At 41.5% G+C, this 21,921-nt stretch overlaps 1 long non-coding RNA gene across 2 annotated transcripts in view; it reads left to right on the top strand.

Annotated features, from left to right (window-relative positions):
* The window catches only part of LOC311436254, a 237,430-nt gene that overhangs the window by 98,694 nt on the left and 116,815 nt on the right, over nt 1-21,921 (top strand). For both annotated transcript variants that reach the window (XR_014692692.1, XR_014692694.1), the window contains exon 3: nt 14,789-14,896. This is a non-coding gene — a long non-coding RNA (uncharacterized lncRNA). The remainder of the gene's footprint in view (nt 1-14,788; nt 14,897-21,921) is intronic.

Here is a 21,921-nt window from a genome sequence, read left to right as displayed (position 1 = left end):
TACAGACTTAAAGACTTTAAGTGGTAGGTTTCAAAGCTGCTTGGTTTGTGAATCTGAATCGCATTTTCCAAATGTCACCTAATGCATGCTCTTTGGTGTGGGTTATTGTTGAGAAAGTATGTGTGGAACACAGAAATGTCTTCTGTCTAGACAAAGAGTTGGGCTTTCTGCCCCTTCTCTCCTTCCCTCTGAGGTTTTCTTATTAATTTTTTTTTTTAATTGCATGGGACCAAAGTAATGGAGTGTTGCTTGTTGTTTAGTGTTTTAATTTTAAGGAGACTTGAGAGAAGGGGAAATAAAAGGGCATCAGGGTGGTGGTGATGAGAGGGAATCAAACCTTAATTTGCAGTGAGAAGTACAAGGGAGGCTTTTTCCAAGCATCCCTGATGACCCAAGGATCAAGCTAGTCTCATTCTTATGTGAGAACTGTATCTTAGCTGGAATGGACATGGACAGATTTGCTCAATTCATTCAAAAATCACTTGACATCCAATTGGGGTAGAATTAAATTCTTAGGGAAACTGGTTGTTTGGGTTTTTTTTGGATGCATATTGGGTGTCTCCAGAGAGCAATTAGGATCAAAACGATTCTGAATAGAATGAACAAATAATATAAAGGAACTGAATGTGCGTGTTGTGAGCGAGGCATGCTTGTGCTGGAGCAGTAGGGCTTCCCAGACAGTTTGGCCTGAGCCTCTCTTAACTGTGCTCAAGTCAGTGGTGAACCTGAATGGAGAAGCAGTTAGATCAGGTGTAAGCTAAATCTTTTCCAAACTCTGGTTGCTGTGCAGAATCCTTTACTAACTGCCATATGTGTATTTTTTTGTGTCCTTGCCTGAGATGCAGTTTGCAAGTTCCAAGGAATGGTTCAGCCCCTTGGAAACCATTCTCCTTCTCCTCATAATAATCATAACATGGTCATCCTGGTGGGAAGTGATATATGGTGTAAAACAATGGGGTGGTGTTCACACTGTAAAATGGCTAAAATATTTTTATCCATCAAAAAAGAGCTTTCAACTCCCATTATTACTGCCAAAGGTCTATTCCTATTTACAAACAGATGTATCCTGCAGCCTTACCCACTGCCTCTTTGAGTTAAAAGCAAAGACTTGCACTGACTTCAAGGATGCTTAACGGAAAGCAATGTGCAATCCCAATCATGTGAAACAATCTTAATGTAAGAGACAGTGCTATCCAGTCCAGATTGAAGGCCTCTTCTTTGAAACATAAGTGCTAGTTCCTGTCTGCCTGTTATGCATTTCCAGCTCTGCCACAAAACTGCTGTGCTAAGAGGATGTGCAATTTTTGCTCTTCAACTTTTGAGGATTTTTTTAATAAACAGAGCTGTTTTGTATAAAGTTTAAAATGTAATAAAACGGCTATTTTTTCTGTGCAAGTATAATATGCTATTTTTCTGTAGTACATTCACATCACTTCTGTGCTTACAAGGATCTTGTTACCAGTGCTCCAAGGAAATGCACAGAAAAAAAAAAAAAAGTTCAGTTATTCTCTGCATTGTATTTTTTTTTTCCATCTGCTTTTGTCTCTGTACAATATACTCTTACAGAAGGGAATAATTAGAAAGGCATCTGAAATTACGTAGGGAGTGAATCAAACTGTAAACATTAGGCCAGCTTAGAAAATCGTACACAAGCCTTACCAGAGTCACTGCCTGACATTTTGGAGGACAGTTTCATTAGTATAATTCTTATTGACACCGTTGCATCCAAATTAACAGCTTCTATAATGAAGCTGGTGTCACCTGCCAGTTTCTATTGCATTGAAGCTCTCCCTTCAGACTGCGTTGTTTTTCTGCCTTCCAAGATCCTGAAGCCCTCTTCCCTTTTAAGTGTCTCAAGCAGATTGAACTGTTACCCAGTTCTTGGAGTTATTGTAGTTAGCTATTTGTTTTTCTTGTCAGTCAGTATAATTTAACCAAGGTGACCTTGGTAAGATTTCCAGCTGTGGAATTGCAATTAGAAAGAAAAAAAAAAAAGTAATAATCACTTTGAGGACTACTTAAATTCAGTGTTGTTGTTTGATTTGCAGTGAGTCTGCACAAGGATGGCTTTAGGAATGTAAAATGTTTCTTGAAACAGGAAAAAATCCTGTTTTTTTAGTGAGTGGGGCGATTCAGGTGGAAACAGAGCTGCTGCTCCACCTGGACTGTCACAAGTCCATGGGGCTAGATAGGATCCACCCAAGGGTGCTGAGGGAGCCGGTGGATGTGATTGCTGGAAAGCTGTGCAGAGGAAAAGGATCTGGGGGTGCTGATTGATGCTCACCTGAACACGAGCCAGCAGTGTGCCCAGGTGGCCAAGAAGGCCAGCGGCATCCTGGCTTGTGTCAGGAATGGTGCAGCCAGCAGGAGCAGGGAGGTGATCGTCCCCCTGTGCTCTGCTCTGGTGAGGCCGCACCTCGAGCACTGTGCTCAGCTTTGGGGGAGGTTCAGGTTGGAAATGAGGAGACATTTCTTCTCAGAAAGAGCAGTCAGGCATTGGGATGGGTTGCCCAAGGAGGTGTTCAAGGGAAGGTTGGACGTGGTGCTTGGGGACATGGTTTAGTGGGTGACATTAGTGGTAGGGGGATGGTTGGACCAGATGATCTTCGAGGTCTTTTCCAACCTTAATGAATCTATGATTCTATATTCATCAGAGGTCTATAAATGTGTCTTAGTTCTTGACAAGTTCAGGATTCAGGCACAGGAACATGTTAGGAAACGTATTCATGGCACTGGTCATTTAGCACATACACAGAATGATGACATTATCACAGGCTTTTCCCACTGGGAAGGATTTTTTAATTCCACTCATAAAACCTCTGAACCAGGAAACCAATGCTCCTAGATTTCACTTCAAACAATCAAAGAAGTGGATCCCATTATACAAAGCATCTGGATTCCTCCCAGCTTTCAGTAAAGGGCTGCATTTAGCATCAGAATATGACCATTATTAATAAATGTCTTACGTCCTGTCATGTATTATGTTCTGATGGAGACCTAGATATGTGGATATCTTTAAGGTCCCTTTCAACCCAAGCTGTTCTATGATTCTCTGATTCTTATTACTCTTAAACCTCAGGTCCCATTGTAGGATTCATGCAGTTATGATTTCCAGGCTGTTTTAAAGACACTAATAGACATCTGAGCAGCTAGTTTTTGTTGTTGTTGCTTGTTGTGTTGTGTTGGGGTTTTTCTGTGCGTTTAAGAAAACAGTTATTTTATTAGAGGTCTTTATTTTTGAAGACAGTCAAGCAGAATACAACAGACAATAATGAAGGGAAATAGCAGATAATCAACCACACAAGGTTCACTGAACGCTCAGCGATTGAATTTTTTCCTCAACAGATTGTCTGTAATAAATCAAATAATAAACAAATTTACAGTCTGGTAAAAGGAACGTTTAAGCTATTGTGATCTAATTAGTTGGCTACTTCCATATGCCAGAATTCAGTGTGTTTTGCGTCAGCCTGGTTTCCGGTCCGTTACTATTTTTTCTAGATAGCAGAAGAGAGCAGTATTGTTTCCAGCTTGCAAAGCTTCCATCGTGGTGCCACTGGAAGAATTCCTGAGTGGAATTGCACTGTGGAGATGAACTGACGCCTCTGCCAAGGCACAGGTCAGCCAGTATTCAGGGAGCAGCTAGGAGTTCATGTTAGAGAAATCCAGCTGAGGTGGAGGGATCCAGCCTGAGGAACGTGAGGGTGTTTTCTCTGCATTTAAAGCCTCTTAGAGGGGACATCGGAGCCATAGTTTGATACTCTGTCCCTGCAGCTTTTCTTAAATTCTGAATTAGAGAGGAGGTTGACGTGGCATGGTAGAGATCAGGTTATTTCAGAGAAATAGAAAGGCCTGGATAATGAACACATTGGTATTACAAATTCAACAAGAACACCATTTTGGCCCTTAATGGCATTTTTGGTGCTTTTGTTTCTCATCCTTGGCCAGAACTCAAAACAGAAGGACCGTGAGAACGAACAATGCTGATGAAACCAACTCACCCTAGTTTTCTGAGAATCATAATAAACTCAGGCTGTGTTTAACTGACATTTTGGACAGTTTCTTTAGAAATCTATTCAACCCTTTCTAATTAGCGTGTAATCTTTGTGTGAGTAGATTATCATTTGGGAACAGCTGTACCTGCTGATTGCCTTTTTGAGACGGTGTGATGGTAGAGCTGATGCTGTGTCACTTCACCAAATAGCTTCTTGGGAGGAAGGGGATGATTTTGATCTTCTAGCAAAGACTGTGTGAGTACGTGCTTGTACAAATAGCAGAGGGAGCATTGGTGGGATGGACAAAGGATTGTCTCTTCTTTTTGAGTTCATTTAGGGAACAGGAGTAATAAACAACAAAAAAGTCTTGCAAAACAGCTGCAACAAGATTTGATTTGCAGAAGCAGACGCCTGATCAAACTGCAAATCTTCTCCTTCCAAACCTTTTGTGATGAATGCAGTTGGGCGGATTGGCAGTGGTGTAGGACTGCCCACATTTGGGGTTCTAGTTGCGGTTATGTCTTGAGTACTGCTGTACCTCACACTGCGTCTGGATTTTTGCATGGAGTTACAAAGTTATTTTGTTTGAGATATTATGAAAACACTGAGAAACAGGCTGCCTGAGGTAATGCCAACAAGTTTCCTAAGGAAGGCACCCTTTCAGACAGAGCCAGCAAAATAACAGCTTGTGCAAAGGGGCAGCAGGAGATGGTCCTTATGGCAGTCTCTTCAATCTCCAAGTGTATTTGTCTGTGCTGGATTGACAGGAGTCAGAGCTGTAATGTAATTGTTTTCCATGTCATCCTTCTCCTTGAGAGTGCTCTTAGCATCCTTGCACCATGCCTGGTCGTGCAGTAGGGTGGATGCAAGTTATACGGTAAGAACTGTCCCATAGTCTCTGGGTAACAAGTAGCAATGGGCTCTGAAGTGGCACTATAAAGGATTTTCTCTGAAAACTTTACTGAAACATAAAGTATTTGTTTATTAACCTGGAATTACAAAGGCATGTTTCTGTGTTCAGTTAGTACTATGATTTTCACCAGAACACGGGTCAGCAGCAAAAATAAATAAATAGGTATCAAGTGCTTGGTTCCAATTTGTCATAATTTTACCTTGGAACTGCCAGTTAGTAAGTTCTAAATACCAAATACATTTTTCTTTGGAGGTTCTTGATGAAAATGAAAAAAAAATATTGGAAAATAAGTCTTACTTAGCTTTTGAGTTTAGGAAGGGACATTCTCAACAGCTCAGCTGTTGGCTTGAGCAATGACTGCTGGGTCAGATGATCACTTTTTTCTGTCTAGAGAGAGTCTGCCAAGGCTCAAGGAGAATGAAATCTGTTGCAGGGATGGGATTTTTTATCTAGTACTCCAAGCAGCTGAGTTTGCTTCCAGATTCCTTTGATTATAAATATCTGGACATAGTTCTGCTAAAATCTGCTTAGCAGTATGTTTGTTTCTACTCAAAATCTTAATACACAAATTGCTGAAGTTGGTTTTCTTCTGGAATGAGTAAAATATGGTTATCTGCTAAAAATGTGAAATCATAGATTCACAGTCAAAGAGGTTTTCAGTCTTTGAGCTTTCTGACAGTGTATTTTTGCTTTTCCTAGCATTTTCTGCTACTTTTTATTGACTTTAAGGCTAGCTGATACAAAGCTTTCCTGAACAGCTTTGTGGGTGGTTGTTTTGTTTTTTGGTATGCTTACTTGAGTTCTTGACTTTTCTGTAAGCAGACATGTTTTTTAATACCTTTGCACGGCTATTCTTCTGTATAGTGAGAAATTACTTTGTTTTGTTTTCTGGTCTGTAATGTGAACTTTCTTTCCTGTTGTTTGTATGTTAACCGTGATGACACTGTCTTAAAACCTTTTCTACCCATTTAGTTATCTTCTCAGTTTTCTCACTGAAAATAAATGTTTGCTTCTGTGAAGTCTTCACTTTTTTTTTTTTTTTTTTTTTTTTTTTTTTCCTTTTTTCTTAATTTATATAGTGTTTAGTTTAAAAACAAAAAACTGACCAGTGGTGTTCAACCAATTCCTCAATCCATTATAAATCTCCAACATGACCATTGGCAAATCAAACATATGTTGTCTGTATGTAGGAAGCCTCTTGTGTAGCTGCTCCAGAAGACTTTGGAAGCTCCACTGAAGTATATTCATTTAGAAAGGTACCAGTGGCAAAGTACAACAGTTGTACTAAAGATCATTAAAGATCATTATAAGTAGAAGAAATCCTAATGTAAATGTGGCCTTTACTTCTTACAATTCATTTTCTTCACTGCAAAGTAAAACATTTTGAATGATTAAACAAATTAGAAAGCTCTGAGTACCTTAGGCATAGGTACAAACTCTGGCTCAGGAAGTCCAGAATCTGCTGATTGCTAGAATATGGGAAAGTAACTGGTAAAAGGACTGCTATACGTTTGTGAATTTTTTAGCGTCTTCCTGTGTATCTGCTGTTAGGTACAGAAAACTGGGCTAGATGAACCGTCAGTGTGTTGCTACGAATGTTGAATCTGCTTACAGCAGTGGCTTTTGAGGGCAGAATTTGATGGCCATCGTCATCAGCATTTCTATTTCAGTCTTCCGTTTATGCATCCTTCACTGTTACTGCTGAGAGTGTGCTGAAATGGGAATTCCCACTGCATGGAAGTCCATTAGTTGGATTTCAAGGACAGAAATTCTTAGCAGAATGAAAAAAAAATCCTTTGAGAACAGAAACTCTGAAATGGTACTTAGAAAAGTGAAGGTTTTTGTTGACTTTGTGTATGTGACCATATAAAAACATGCAACCTCTAAGTCATTTTGGAACCTTATCTAATGCATAGTCACAGGAAAAAAAGGGGGATTGTTATTTGTTAATCACAGAGAATGGCTGCCTTCTACTTCTTACTCATCAGGCCTGTGGAGCTTCTGGTGCTACATGGTCTGGGGGTTTCAGAAGCAAGCTGTTAGTAGCAGGACACTACTTTCATCAAGACAGCAGCTGCAAAAATGCACCAGGAGTATGAGGGATATCATCTGCTCATCATGTGAACTGTTTTCAGCACCTGGCGTCACAGAAAGCATTAGTGAGACAGAAGCTTACGGTGCATTTTTCTTTCTTTCCCCTTTTTTTAGTGGATTGGACCTCTGGCTAAGTATGTCTGATTTCTTCTGTAGAAGGAAAGATTGCAGACGTGAAAAAAACACAACCGAAATGGGTAGCGTGTGACAGTTTCATCCTTCTAGCCTATTGTTTTATGACGCGACTCTCTTCAGTAACAGTTCTTCGGAGAATCATAACCCTTTGTGTGATTTACCGTGGTTATCCTGCATGCCACCTGTGCATGGTATTAATTAAGACCTGGGGAGACAGTGCTATAAAGCTGAAAAATTCTCTTTGCCAAAAGGTAGTGCTATGAAAACCAGCAAAACCTCCGCATGAAGCAGCTTGATAGTTCTTCCAGAATTGGTTTATGACTCTTTCCTCAAGAGCTTGAAGTAACATGGCATCTTGAAGATAAACTTACAGGTTCAATTGCCTGTGTAGATGTACAACCATGCATTTTGTCCACTTAAATTAAATGTGCCTAAGGGACTGAGTTTATTTTTTGCATCCATTCAAGCACGCGATTGAAATAAACAGCATGGTCCTAGCAGCATAGCATGCTAGCTATTAATCCACTAAGTACCCTATTAGTACCTGTCACTTTGGATTAGCAGTAAGTTTTTTATGTTCATCATGTATTTAAGTATACCGACTTTTGGATGGATTAAATCTCTCTTGTTCAACTAATTCCCCAAAAGCATCCATCTAGAGAACCTTATGCCTTAGAAGTCTATTTCGCAGCAATAAGTCCAAATAAGATGGGTTTTATCATCCCAGAGAGTCACTCAGGATGAGGTAATGGGAATAATAATTGGTTTATAGGGTTTTAAGTTTTTGCTGCTAGAAACTTGCTCATACATAAATAAAACAGAGATATTTCATTTCTGTCAGGCATTTAAATTGTTCAGCGATTGATTAAATGTCAGGCAACATAATAATTAGTGTACCTGAGTATCATTTCAAATGTAAACTCCCTAGGTGGGGATTTTTCTTTTTCCTTCTCTCTGTATAATCACCATCTCAGGTCTCACGGTGCATGATATGGGTTCTTTAACTGCTGTCATAAAAGAAATAATAATGTCTGCACAACTCCCCAAACTAATACCATATTCTCTAGTGATAATCTAATCACTTCATCTCTGAGGCATGTCACTGTGCCTTTTTGGAATGCTGCTTAAAAGGGACAACACAGACTTCTATGTCATTAATTTCTCTACTCTTTCAGTCCTAACATACATATGGAAAACATCTCACAAAGGCTGGCTGGCTAAGACCACCGCTTGAGCCAGGCAACTCTTGACTAAGTTCTTGTTTCTGTCATCAAGGTTAAGAGTATATTGAATTGAGAGGCAATGACAGACAATAGATTAATACCCTACTAACAGTACTTGCAGTATTATCAGGAGAGAAGAGGAGAAGAGAGGAGAGAAGAGAGAAGTCTACACAAAACTCTTCCTAGAGGAAAATGTGATGACAGTCCTACAGGCTCAAGCCCTGCTTTTGTCCAAACAACAGAGACAATGTGCAAGTGAGGACAACACAGCTGCTGCAGCAGTGCAGCTATCTGTAAAAGAAAGCTGGGTGCGACTGTGGGCCATTTGCTTAGCCCTTGATCTCTCTGCTGAGGCTGTAGCTGTTGGAATGAGTTTTGATAATGTTCCTTGTGGGGGTCTCAGTAACAGGTATCCACCAGTCGGTTTTCTTTGCTCAGCATTGCAGAGCCATTTCATAATGTTCTCAGAGTGGTTCTGCGGTCAGAAGCTCCAAAGCGAAATGGCATTTTATTGTGAAGAGCTGATTCCTTAAGTTTTAAGTGTTTGGTAGTCACTGAGATTTTGCTTGAATCAAAAGCATTTGGAATCTTGGACTTTTGGCAAGGAGTCCTTGTGTGTATGATAGCTAAAGGCACAGGGATATATCAGGAAGAATTTGTGGCATCCTTCTTATCATACCTTCTTACAGCTTCTTGGTGGAAAGCTCTGCTTCTTTGCTTTGTGGTTGGAATTAGTGGGAAGAGGAAAATCCATTTTGCTGATCAATTGCAAAGTCCTAGAGAGCTACTTCTAACCACTTTTTTTTCATTCTCTTTTATTTGATTATTATTATTGTTATTATTTTATTTTATTTTATTTTATTTTCAGCTTTAAATTAATGAGATTGAAAATGAAAATTTGATGGGGGAAAAAAAGACAATTCCCAGAGAATCAGTAGCCATGATTTATAGCCAGTTGAAATTCCACTAGAATATTCAATGTTGGGATGAGAAACTTGCAATGGAGGCAGTGCTGGGTCTGTCTTCTGCTCTGGTATATTGGTATGTCACTCAGACAGAAAAATGGTTTCTGCTGGTGCTTTCCAGCCCCTGCATGACTCCAACAAACCAAGGTTCCCTCACTGGGAGTCTTTTGCTCACCAAGAAGTACCCATGCTTGCAATGGAGGGAATGCAGTTCTATTTTCCTAAGTGGCTGGAATGCCTAATCTAAGCGATTAAATTTTGTCAGTATTTTGTAGGTTTAAGGAAACTTAGAAAAAATAATAAGGTGTTTTTGTATTTTCTACCCAAGTTCTCCATGGATTGTTTGCTTATTTCTGCACTGCTGGATACTTAACATGATCGGTGTTTCTGCATCAAGGACCTGCTTTATGTTGCACATTTGAGTATGCTCAGCATTTCTGCGTATGAAAACAAGCCTTTTCTCCACCAGCTCTTCCTTTGAATTTCCTATTATTTGTCCATTCCGGTGCAGCTACTGTATAAACGTCTACATGATGTGTTTTGTGGGACAACTTTGCTATATGTGCTTCCTTAGCTTCCAGCAGAATCAGCTTTCAACCAATTTGAAACCTAATTTTCTCTCTAAAAGAACACAAGAAGTGCAATGTGTTCCTGTCTTGGCACCCTGAACTTCTGCCACGTAGCTGCCCGTTTCGTTAGGATACTAACAACTTCGCAACACTGTTCAGGCTATCGGGTGATTTCAGAACTTCCCATCTGATTTATGGATATACAAATACGTGGGCTCACATCTGGGACAAGTCTTCCCTTGCATTTCAAGATCGATCCAAAGAGTGTAAGTGCCTTAGAGTGCATGGCTTTTAGAATGTTTTTGAGAACCATGACCAAGGTGCTCATTGCCTCTGATAAGTGCTCAAAGAGATTTAACTCAGTGCCACACCTATCTGTTACGTATCACACACACAATCACACAGAATTTCTAGGTTGGAAGAGACCTCAAGATCATTGAGTACAACCTCTGAAATGTATGTTACTTCTCCGTGCATGACGAGGTTGTTTTGGGATGGTGAGCCTAACCAGGCACCTCACCGTGCTGGCTGGACATACCCCAGGAGTCTACAACAGGACAGCTTCAGCTGTCAGGTAGGCAACAACTGAACTCTGGCACCTCCTGAATTAGGTGCCAGTCAAGCAGTTCATGTAATTGCAATCTAAGTTGCAGATGTAGGTAATTGAATTGCAGAAGGGCCATACCCTTCTTGTTTATATACTTTTACTTGTTTATATACTTTTTATAGTGATATACTCCAGAAGAGAATTTCATGTAGCTGGGTTATTAAATTTTCTGTCTTCATCAGCTCATTTCTGGAACTCAATACTGGAACTTGTACTCAGACCTGGAGATCCAACTTTTAGAAAACTGTAGAAATATTTTTAAGAGTTGCCTGCATCTAGTTCCAGAAGCCAAAACAGGAGAAATGTTCAAGCACGTGTGTCAGCACATTTATTTTCTACCCAGCAATCAGCTGTATAATCTGGACATAACCCAATTAATCTTCCCTGATGGGGAACTTCCTATTCTGTTTTTCCATTAACCCTCTAAAAGGTTATTATTCTACCTAATCCTTCGTTTAGTCCCAAAACAGCCTGAAAAAGAGCCGTCTTGTGGTGTGGGTTGTTGGTGTGTTTTCTTTTTTAATATTGTTTATTTTTAATTATTATTTATTATTAGTATTGTCTGTGTTATGATGGCTGTTGGTTGCTTCTGACTTCAGGAAGTATTCCGCATCCCACAGGGGAGAAGCACATAACTGGACTATTGGCATCAGTGAGCTATTTGTACATTTGAAGGATTCATTTACAAATGCAAAGAGGACTGCTCTGAAAACTGTTTTAATCGAAACAGGATGGAGAGGTGTGAGACACTTGTGGTAAATATGAGTGGGAGAACGAGCAGCACCCCCCGCACCCCATTGACACGTTGTGGTTGTATGGTTATTATGCTTTCTGTCATGCAGCTTGAGTTATTTTTTCCTCTTATTTCTGCCAGCACTGCATGTTTGAATTCCAGCAGGGCAAATTGATTATGATTTTTCAAGTCTGGAAAGTGGTTATTTGGACTTGAGAGTCAAGTGATTTGATAGTCAAAAGGGAAATGGTGGGGATGGCGTGCATCCTGTTGGATTTGATCTGAGATCTCTGTCATCAGTGCAGGAAGGCAGGCATCATGGAAAAGCTAAGCACAGTGTATCTAGCAGGCATAAACTTTAATTTCATGGATATCTTGGCTACTTGGGTTTCTGATATCTCAGTTGAAGAATGATTGTTCTGGACTAAAATGTATATGGAAAACATGAGTCGATAATGGAATGCTTCACGGAATGAAGAAGGAAATGTGTCTGTGCTGTCATTTCAGGATCACATGCTGCATGCGTTATAACATTACCGTAGGTGAGCAGCACTGCTACTGAGACAAGCTGATGGTTCATCGGCTTTTGGTTTGACACAGAATTTTCTAGGTTGGAAGAGACCCCAAGGTCATCGAGTCCAACCCCCAACCCAACGCCAACAGCCCTCCACTAAACCATATCCCTAAGCTCTACATCTAAGCGTCTTTTGAAGACTTCCAGGGATGGTGACTCCACCACTTCCCTGGGCAGCCTGTTCCAATGCCTCACAACCCTTTCTGTAAAGAAGTTCTTCCTAACATCTAACCTAAAACTCCCCTGGCTCAACTTAAGCCCATTCCCCCTCGTCCTGTCACCAGGCACGTGGGAGAACAGGCCAACCCCCACCTCTCTACAGCCTCCTTTAAGGTATCTGTAAAGAGCGATAAGGTCACCCCTGAGCCTCCTCTTCTCCAGGCTGAACAAGCCCAGCTCCCTCAGCCGCTCCTTGTAGGACTTGTTCTCCAGGCCCCTCACCAGCTTCGTCGCCCTTCTCTGCACCCGCTCAAGCACCTCGATGTCCTTCTTGTAGCGAGGGGCCCAAAACTGAACACAGTACTCGAGGTGCGGCCTCACCAGAGCTGAGTACAGGGGGACGATCACCTCCCTAGCCCTGCTGGTCACGCTGTTCCTAATACAAGCCAGGATGCCGTTGGCCTTCTTGGCCACCTGAGCACACTGCTGGCTCATATTCAGCCGACTGTCCACCATCACTCCCAGGTCCTTCTCTGCCTGGCAGCTTTCCAACCATTCCTCTCCCAGCCTATAGCTCTGCTTGGGGTTATTGCGCCCCAGGTGCAGGACCCGGCACTTGGCCTTGTTAAACTTCATGCAGTTGACCTCAGCCCATCGGTCCAGCCTATCCAGATGGATATCCAACAGGTGGAGTTGGCTTGAGGTCATCATAAGATACAGGCACTGCAGAGCTATGCCTTCAACTCTCCCACCTACAGAAACCGCTTGGGTCTCGTGGCCTTGATCTGGATGCTTTATGTTGACTGTATCAAAAGACCACAGGACCACTGAGGGTTTCTAAAAGCTCCAAACCAAGTGTCCAAAAACCCATTGTGCAGTCTAGCTCCAGAGATTCTCCCTGTACCATCAAAGGGACGTACTCCGAGTGCTGCAGATGCTCTGGTGAATCCCTCTGCCCATGGGGAAGCTTCGAATGGCAGATGCTGCCTTGCCCCAAGGGCTGTTGGCTGACACTGGGCCCTCTAGCTTTGAGAGGGGGACAAGAGAGTGCTTAAAACTGTGTGAACTTCCTCCTTACCCTCATTATTTGCAGTTTCTATGCTGCAAAATGCATTGCTTTTCAGTCAGATGGCAGCTCCTGTGTCCTCTTGCAAGCAGGAGCTCATTGAAGTAGCTTTGAAAACAGTCATGCGTATTTGTAGGGCAGCAGCGCTTACTGGCTTCTGGCCCATCTTTCTGTGGCACCAGCATATATGTCTGTGCTTCTTTTTCTTCCCCTTTCAGTGCCCCCTGTCAGCTTTTTAGATGGGAAGCTGTCTTTCACCCTGTTAGTGAACCTTTGGCATGATGACACGCTCATTCCCACTGGGGTCTGTAAACACTGTAATAGTGGCACTATTTCTGTAGGTGCTTTCTTCAGTCTGAACACTTGGAAAGCTCCACGCCAGTTTTTTCCTTCTTAATAAAAATAACTAGTTGTGCTGCATCAGTATGTATCATCATCAGCAACAACAGCCTCGCACCAGTAATGCCTGATCTTTCCTTGCAGCAAAAATGATTGATTTGCTATCAGAATGGCAAATATCTGATAGCTGTAATAGCTACACTGGAAGAATTCACTACACTTAATAATGCTTTGATTTTATTTTCTGCTAAGCTTTTCTAAAGCAAAAGAAAATAGAAATACTAGATGCTTAATTGTGAAAAATCCAGCCCAAATTAAAGCATTTGCCTTCGTTATAAAGGAAAAAAAAAAATCAACACGCTTTCAAAATCTGGAATCTCGTACCTATTGGCTGCATCCAGCAGGAAGAGAAGGGAAATAACTTCTCCTTTCACTCAAACTCATTCACTAATTGGTGGTGATGTCAGACCATAAGAACATAGCCAGACCATGCAAGGACTGAAGTATTAGCTGTTTCCTCTGGAGCCCAAGATCCCAAAGTATAATCCTAATAACTGGACATGTCCTTCAGTTGTGAGATTTCCTGTTATTTTGAAGACATTTCCATTACATCTTTCAGTAGTGCAAGCCTGATTTAATGCTGTTTTAGGAAGAAATTGCTATATAATGGAGTAGCCCAGGTACATAGGAAACAGCAGCTGAGTAGAGGGGTTTTGACTCCAGTTGGGTATTGAGTTAATTTGCTTTTTCCTCTTGGTTATACAAACCCAAGGAACCTGTGGACCTTGCAGTGTGTGTGTGGGGGCAAGTACTCATACATTCTCTTCTTGAATCATGTACAATTCTGTGTTTTAAGTCTGCAACAGTAGGTCTGCTCTTGAATGGGTGTTTTGGGATACCAACGTGATCCCAATTTGTGACAGTAGTAACACATGCATTACTGGGGGAACAGGGACAAATTCATTTTGGAAATACAGATGAAATTGCACTGGGTAGCAGAAGCACGGTGTTTAATTTCTTAAATATGTTTTCCAGCTAAAGATAGTTTTAACATCCATTTATATACTTGAAAACTGATGTTTATTTTAATTAAGATTTTTAAACAAGAAAATGAATGATTTTTCCAAATATTGATAAGTCATTGCTGTGAAGTGTTAGACATTTCAACCTCGGTAAGCAAAATTGTATCAAAGTGTTGAAACAAATTTTTTTTTATTTCACTTCTAAACAGTTCTTTCAGTTTGGGATGTTCTGAATGAACATAAACATAATTACTCTTCTCTGAATTTTTTATGTAACCTTTTTTCCTATGACACTTCCTCTTGTGTACTCCTATAAGCATATTAAAAATATTTTTTTAAGTACTTAACTTTTTTTTTTAACTGAAGAGATTTTGATTAATAACAATTTTAATTGCAGCAACCAGGAAATTTCCTTGGAAGAACACACCTCTGATGAATAGCTGCGTGCCCATCCCTGAAGCTGCAAACATCCTGAAAGCCCAATCCAGAAAGATGTTTTTGTAAGGTAGGCACATATCAGTATCTTCACCAATATTGAAAAATCAAATGCCCGTCTTTTTTTCTTGCTTTAGCTCATCTGTATTTTGAGTGGCAGTAAACTGAATCTCAATCCTCAGCAGAAAATGAAAACTACAGTGATTAATGATGAGATGCTTTAAGCTTACAAATCAGAAGGGTAACTCTACGAACATGTACTGAGCAAACCCCAAAGCACACACTGTTAACATAAGGGACCATGTCAGAAATAAGCCCTTCTGCTTAAACTTGTCAACTCCTTACTGTCCATGAACAACAGAGATGCTCAAATCCAATTTTGCAAGGTCTGTATTTGTCACATAGTTAGTGCTGGTAATATTTTGATGATGGATTTTGCGTTGTGTATACTTACAAATGTTATTGGTCTTTCTAGTGTTCACATTTCCCATTTCAACACAGATTTCTGGGAATCTAAACCATAATTCAGTTACCAAGACCATGTGTTTCTGCTAGCATCAAGATGACAGAAATAAAGATTTCACAGAACTCCTTAAATATGTATCAAATATACATATATATATGTATATATATATGTATGTATTTTTTTTTCCCTTAAGCTTTTTAGGAACATTTTATTTTTTCCAAGAATCCTCTCTGAACAGAGCAGGGAAAAATGTAGCTCAGAAGTGACTGTGCTCTGCCTCATGGCAGTCTGACAATCCCGTGTCTCAGGTTTCCTACTTGTCAGGTGCCATTTTCCCATTTTGCTTTCAGTCATCTCACTGAAAAATTGATTCTGAAATTCGAGCCACCTCCAGCAGGACTCAGTGCACAGATGCTGGCCGTTTTTCAAACTCCCTGCTGACATTGCTAGGTGATGTTTAATTGTCTCATTGTGACTCCCATTGCTGTAAATCACGAAGGTATGTGCAGAGAGTGACTTGGCTCAAGAAGGGCCTTGCAGAAGTCCAACAGCATCACTAGCAGTTCGAAGTCACTGTGGAGCTCCAGTCAACTCCAAACCCAAGGCCTTCAGTGCTAATTTCTGCAGCCAGGTCAGGGTACAGGGTTTGGCTCTCATGACCAAACACAATCCTATTTTTTGCAGCACGCTCCTTTTCATTCTCTGCTTTGGGCAGCAGCAAGGGTGTTTGTTGTCTTCTGCCTTGCCCCCCAGGAACTCTCGTTGCTGTGTTTGTGTCTTCTGCCTCAGTCCTCCAGGCCAAAGAAAAGATGGAAAGAAGCCAAAAATGTTCCCATCTCATGCTGATTTTAGATATATGGATCAGTAGAAAAATAAACTTTCTCTTGTGTACGTTATATACATGCTGTTTGCTTCTGGGATAGCATTCTCGAAGCCTTCTGGTGACATTTGGACTTCAGCTCTCCTTGAGAGCCAGCGGGAGCTTGCTGAGAGTCTGGTGTCTGCAGCTGTTTAAGAAAGTTAAGGTTTTATTTTACCTTACCTAAACATACCAGGTGTGATGCATTTCCTTCAGATCTCCTGTTAGTGCTCTGCGGTAGCAGCAGTTTTGTCTGAGCAGTGGAATTGGGAAGCTGGGGATGAAGGGTGGAGGCACCTCGTGTCTTCTGGGGCTAGGGGGAAGAGGGCTGAGAGCGCAGACTGCCCATCATGTGGTGCCAACCCTAGAAAGCTGTGTCAAGAAGTTAAACCAGATATTCTGGGATGCGAATGAATGAGATTTTGGACTCTGATCTGCATGAGCCAAAGAAAAATTTTTCATCCCATTCATGCCAGTGACTTGAATGCAGCCTTCTGGCACCCAAGCGCAGTGTCCTTTTCATCCTCAGGCTGTGTGGAGTGCAAGGAGGTTGTTTCCCACACATACAAAATTGTGTACAGCATTTGTGGGCCCCAAAGCTGCCCGTTCTGGCTGAGAGCAGAAGGAAGGTCAGTACTCGGAGCTCCTGGCTTCCTCTGACTCTTGCTCATGCTTGTTTGTCTTGGGATTTTTCTAAAAAATACTAATGTCACTGGCATGACAAGAATTAGCTGCGAAACCCTAACAGCTTGCAGTTTTCCTATAATACAGAGCATCTTGCAGTGCATTGAAATACCCCCCTTATTGGTCTGCTAGTCCTTAAATAATTTCTCCAACTCAGTTTATGTTTTTCTCTTGCCAACTTGGAGACTTATATTGCTTTCTCAGTTAAATCATCGGCTCCTAATGATCCAGCTGAATTTTTATGCCCAACCTATCCCCCAGGAGACTTTTATATACACTGTAATAATATTGTTTGCTTGGGCGCTAGCAGTTAAGTGTTCTAGCACCTCATTTTATAGTCTTTGGTACATTTCTGAGAGAAAAAGTGCTCAGGCTCTTTATGAGAGATGAGGATGGGCGTTGTATTACGGCTGTGACCACAAAGCACATGCTCAGCTTTATTTAGAAGCTCAAAACTTTACCTGTAATTAACACTCCTCCCTATACTGGGCAGGTTACCTCTCCTTTGTCGATGTCACTGCTGCATCGCTGATGCCATTATCACAGCCACCAGGAGCGAAGGGACTGGAAGCTGGGCTGATGTATTGCAACATCATCATCTTGACATGACGGATCCCAGACAGCCTCTTGCTGTGTCTGCTCAGCTTGCAGGCTCTTTAGGATGTCTCCTACAGACAATACCTGCTGTATTTGGTGCTGTGTTAAGTGTGAAGCTGAACTAAGGCAACTAAATTAGCTGTTTTAGATAGTGTTGTTTTTTTTTCTTTGTTTTGGTTATGTGTTTTTTTGTTTGTTTGTTTGTTTGTTTGTTTTTTTGAAAAAAACATAGTGGTTTTTGTTTTGTAAAATCACAGTGTTCCTGGGCTGTCAGAAATAGAAATGTCATCATAAACCAACATAGTCGGAGGTTTCCAGTCCAAGAACCCCTTTATAAATAGATAAATAAATAAATTACTAGCAGAGCCCTTGCTAGGAGGCACAGCTTTCAAGGCTTTGCTTGTTTCTTTCTGTTCTTGCTTCGATCTTGGCTCACACCTTGAGGCCAGGTACCTACCGCAGGAGCGCCGACGCCCTGCTATGTCTGTACCTCCTCTTCGTGGCAGGGAGGCCCTCCTTTACTTGTGCATCTGCTAAATTGCTCATCAGACTTTCTTCTTAGCATCGTTCCCCCGACACATGGCACAGGGAGTAGGCATTCATCACTCCTACCACGAAGCATTGGAGGACAAGCAAGCTACACTACCTAGCTTGGCAGCAGTGATCTCAGGGTAAGGGACCTGAGGACAGTGTGTGTTTCTGTCCTTTCTTTTTTGAGTTTTCCGCTAAGACTCAACAGTTCCTGCAGACAGCTGGAAACAATTTTCTTACAATGCAGCGTTATAAACTTGCAGGCTGTAGTCCAAAACAGGTAAATAACATCCTCTTTTTGATTTCAGAAGTCTGTTTCACTTGGGGGGGATGTATTATGCAAAAAGAGTTTTTACAGACCACTGACACGTCTTCCTACTCCAGAATGTCTTTATTTGCAAAGCACTGAGATCATCTCACAGGCTAAATCTCTCTTTTGAAGTCTGAATTCCTGCCCAGCCATGCGATTCAGCGTACCGGTAATTTTGAGGACATATTGAGGTGTTACAGAGTAAGGTATTATTAAACAAGGAAGATGGCAAAGATTTAGAGAGTTGTGTTTTGTTTCAGTACGGGAATATGTGTGCTGTGTGCATGTAAAGCAGTAGTAATTGGTGCTCTCCGCAGGAAGCAGGATTGAGATTTCTGTGAATAATTTAAATTTCTTCCCCAAACTCATTATTTCCCCTTTCCTTGTGTTGCAGCCTGTGTTCTTCATTTACTTGGTAGAGTTCTGTGGTGCTTTGAGAAATGCTGTGTAAATAATAGGCTAACGATCCCTATTCATCTAGCCTTGTTCATGCTGTTTGAGATCATTAGGCGGACACTGGGCCCCCTCCTACCCGTGTCAAATTGCTGTGTGATTTCTAAATAATGATTTTGTGTCATATAACTTAGAGAGGTTAACAGAAACTCATGGACTGTAAATGTAATGTTGGTACTTGGGCATAGTAAACGTGTCATGAAAGTCTGCGTTACGTAGCACGGTCCCCTGGTATTGAATATGGAGATCACAAATGATTTGCAGTCGCTATATTACAATATCCAGGGCAAGATTTGCACAGCATCAGTGTTGTGCTACTTCCCATTAAAATCAAAGGGAGTTTTTCCACTGGCTGCAATTAAAGCAGCTGGGCAGCGCTGAGCTGGAGGGCTAAAGGCACATCCTTCCAATCACAGGTAATTCAATCAAACCAGTTTGTACTCTTGTTTGTTTACTTTTTGAATGGATACCACATGCAGCTGCAGGGGAAAAGAGCAAAGCAAGTCAATTTGATCATCTCCTGTTCATTTCCTGACAATGTCTGCAGTGATAGAGCAATTTATATTTATTGGCAGGAGACGAACACTGTGGATGTGAAGTTATGACCATCACAAAGTACCCTTTTAACTGTACCACAGCAATTCATTAAGTTGAAACCCTAAGTTATAAATTAATAACTCTAACCCAGAAACAGTCAGAGGAGCCTACTCGTAGGCTTGCAGTGGTGTTTCTCTATCCAGACTGAAGTGAGCTTTCAAGGTGAGTGTGTGCAGCAGGCTTCACTCCTCTGATTGTTCAGAAAGCTACAGGTAAACTTTTTGGACTTGGGGTGGGGAAGGGGAAGATATGCCAGAGAGGGAAAAACTCAAAAAATCAGCTCCAAGTTTGTTGGAGCTCTCCTTTTTGGGAACTGCAAGCCTTGACTGGTGGCCACATCAAACAGTATTTCTGTGAAAAGCAAGGTGTTAAGGCATTTTTAAGCAGAAGATCTCAGTTTTCAGTGGACTACTGCACGTGCAGTTTGTTGCATGGAGCTGCAGGTGACAGGTAAGACACAGGCCTGTACCCTGTTGTGAAGTGAGGACGTGGTAACACTGTGCGATGTCTCCACCTTGGAGTAAAGGTACTGAAAATAAGGGGATTTAAAATAATAATAGGCATAATGATTCTTGTGCAGCCCGTGATACATTTCTGCCCGATGACAAATGCATCATGGCAGCATGTGCTCCTCGAGCCACAGAAGAACATCCTTACCGATGTCTTACACATTCAGCAACTGGTACCACTGGGCCATGGACTGCTGTGAAAGCAGAAGATGGCAGGCAGTTTCCCAAGGACACAAAGTTCACGGGGCTAGGAAGGCTGCTTGCCTCTCTGCTTCCTCTCAGCAGCATTTGCATTTACTCGGCGCTTAGAACAAAAGTTGGCTGAAGGGCAGGGATTGTAAAATAAAATGTTCCTAAAGCATACCTGAGAGCTTGTGATGGGGTAGAGGAGAATGACATCCAAATTGATGCCTCTGCAGTGGCAAAGAGGGCAGCAGGAGCTCAGCCACTCTAATTAGGCACTGGAGAATCTGTTACCAGAGCACACGGTAGGAAACCAGGCTGCATAGTTCAGGCTACTTGTTATTAACAGGGTAGCCTGCAGGGGCCCTGGGCTTGCAGCAAAAGTTTGTTTATAATGCAGCACATTCTCCCACTCTGCCATAAGGGAAGTCTGGATGGGGTTTAGAAATCACATTTAACTCTTTGCTAGGACCAGTCTAAGCTTAAAACAGAGTCCTGGTGTCTATTCTTCTCCTAACCTTGCCTTCTTTTCCTTTTTTTTATTCTGACCTGAAACTAATTTCCTATGAATTGCGTGGGTCACGCACACTGCTGTGAATAAGACAGAACAAAACAGTTTATTTTGCTTGGGAACCTCAGAATCCCCTGTCTGATGGGGAAAGACGTGTGAGCAAAACCTTGGTAGGTAAAAGATCCTGCTGCCCTTAGGCTACAGAGCTCCTTATATATATATAAATTAAATATATATTAAATATATAAATATTAAAATATATATATATATTCCTATATAAAAGAAAAAAAGGGAGGGGGATTTGAATGTGTAGAGGGTAATCAGTCATGCAGGCTTCTGTGATCCTTTTGGATGAAACAAATAATTTTAATCTCTGTGTTTGTCTGAGAGGGAACAGCAGTATTTATTTAGCAGGTGTGTGGGCACACTTGCTCTGAAGCACACACAGAATAATAAATCTGTATTTACAAACCTGAGGAAGCCTGCGCTGAAGTCAACATGTTAAAGTTCTGAGAGCAGCTCGAGGGATGATTTGCATTGAGTGCTTTCTCCCAGGTTTGCCGAGACAGAGAAAGGTGTTGACATAACATGTGTTTGAAACATTGCTTACACTTCCTTACATGAAACTTCGGCTCCTGTTTCGAAGTTTGCCATATGCTGAGCTCAAGCAGAAAAATACTTAAAAAAAAATACTAAAAAATCCCTTGTCAGATGCTTTGCTAGATGAGAGAAAAGACAAGAAACCAAGTACAGTATGCAGAGAGCTGACTTCCACCCATTAAAATCTTAAATTTACGGGCTATTACTCACAAATTTAACTAGACAGAGAAGATCAATATCAGAAGTCTGCTACCAGCATTAGTTGCTGTATACTCCGGCGAGGAATAACAGGATTTTGTGGAACTCTTTGGGAGAAGTCAGGAGCTGGACTTCAAAGAGGTCTTTATTCGGTAGGAGGTTGTGCTGTGTAAGGCGAGAGAACGCTGCTTGGCGGAAAGAGGTAATTAGAAAGCAGTAGTAAATGCCACTGCTCCAGCAGCACGGAGAAATGTAAAACACTATCACTGTGTGCAGCAGGCTGCAAAATGAGAAAGCGGTACAGGAAATAATGGTTCAGAAAATTGGTGTGTTAATGGATAACGGAAGGGAGGACTGCTCCACCTCCTCATTGCTTGCGATTTTGTCCTGAGGAGGCCAATGGAAAGAAAGCTGAAAGAGGGGAAGCGCTTCAAAAACCCACGCGTTCCCTTCGCAGGCAGGAGGAAATGGGAAGAAAGCCTCCATTCCCACTGAGTGCTGGACAGCTTGCTCTCTTGTCCTGCATGGCTGGTTTCTTTTCCCTGCAATCTCTTTATTTAATCTTGAGTTGAGGTCGGATATTTTCCATCCAATGTG

Source organism: Aythya ferina, assembly GCF_964211825.1.
Source record: "Aythya ferina genome assembly, chromosome: 4".
Lineage (NCBI taxonomy): Eukaryota > Metazoa > Chordata > Aves > Anseriformes > Anatidae > Aythya > Aythya ferina.
Note: the sequence above shows the minus strand (reverse complement) of the source record. Positions and strands in the feature narration are given on the sequence as shown.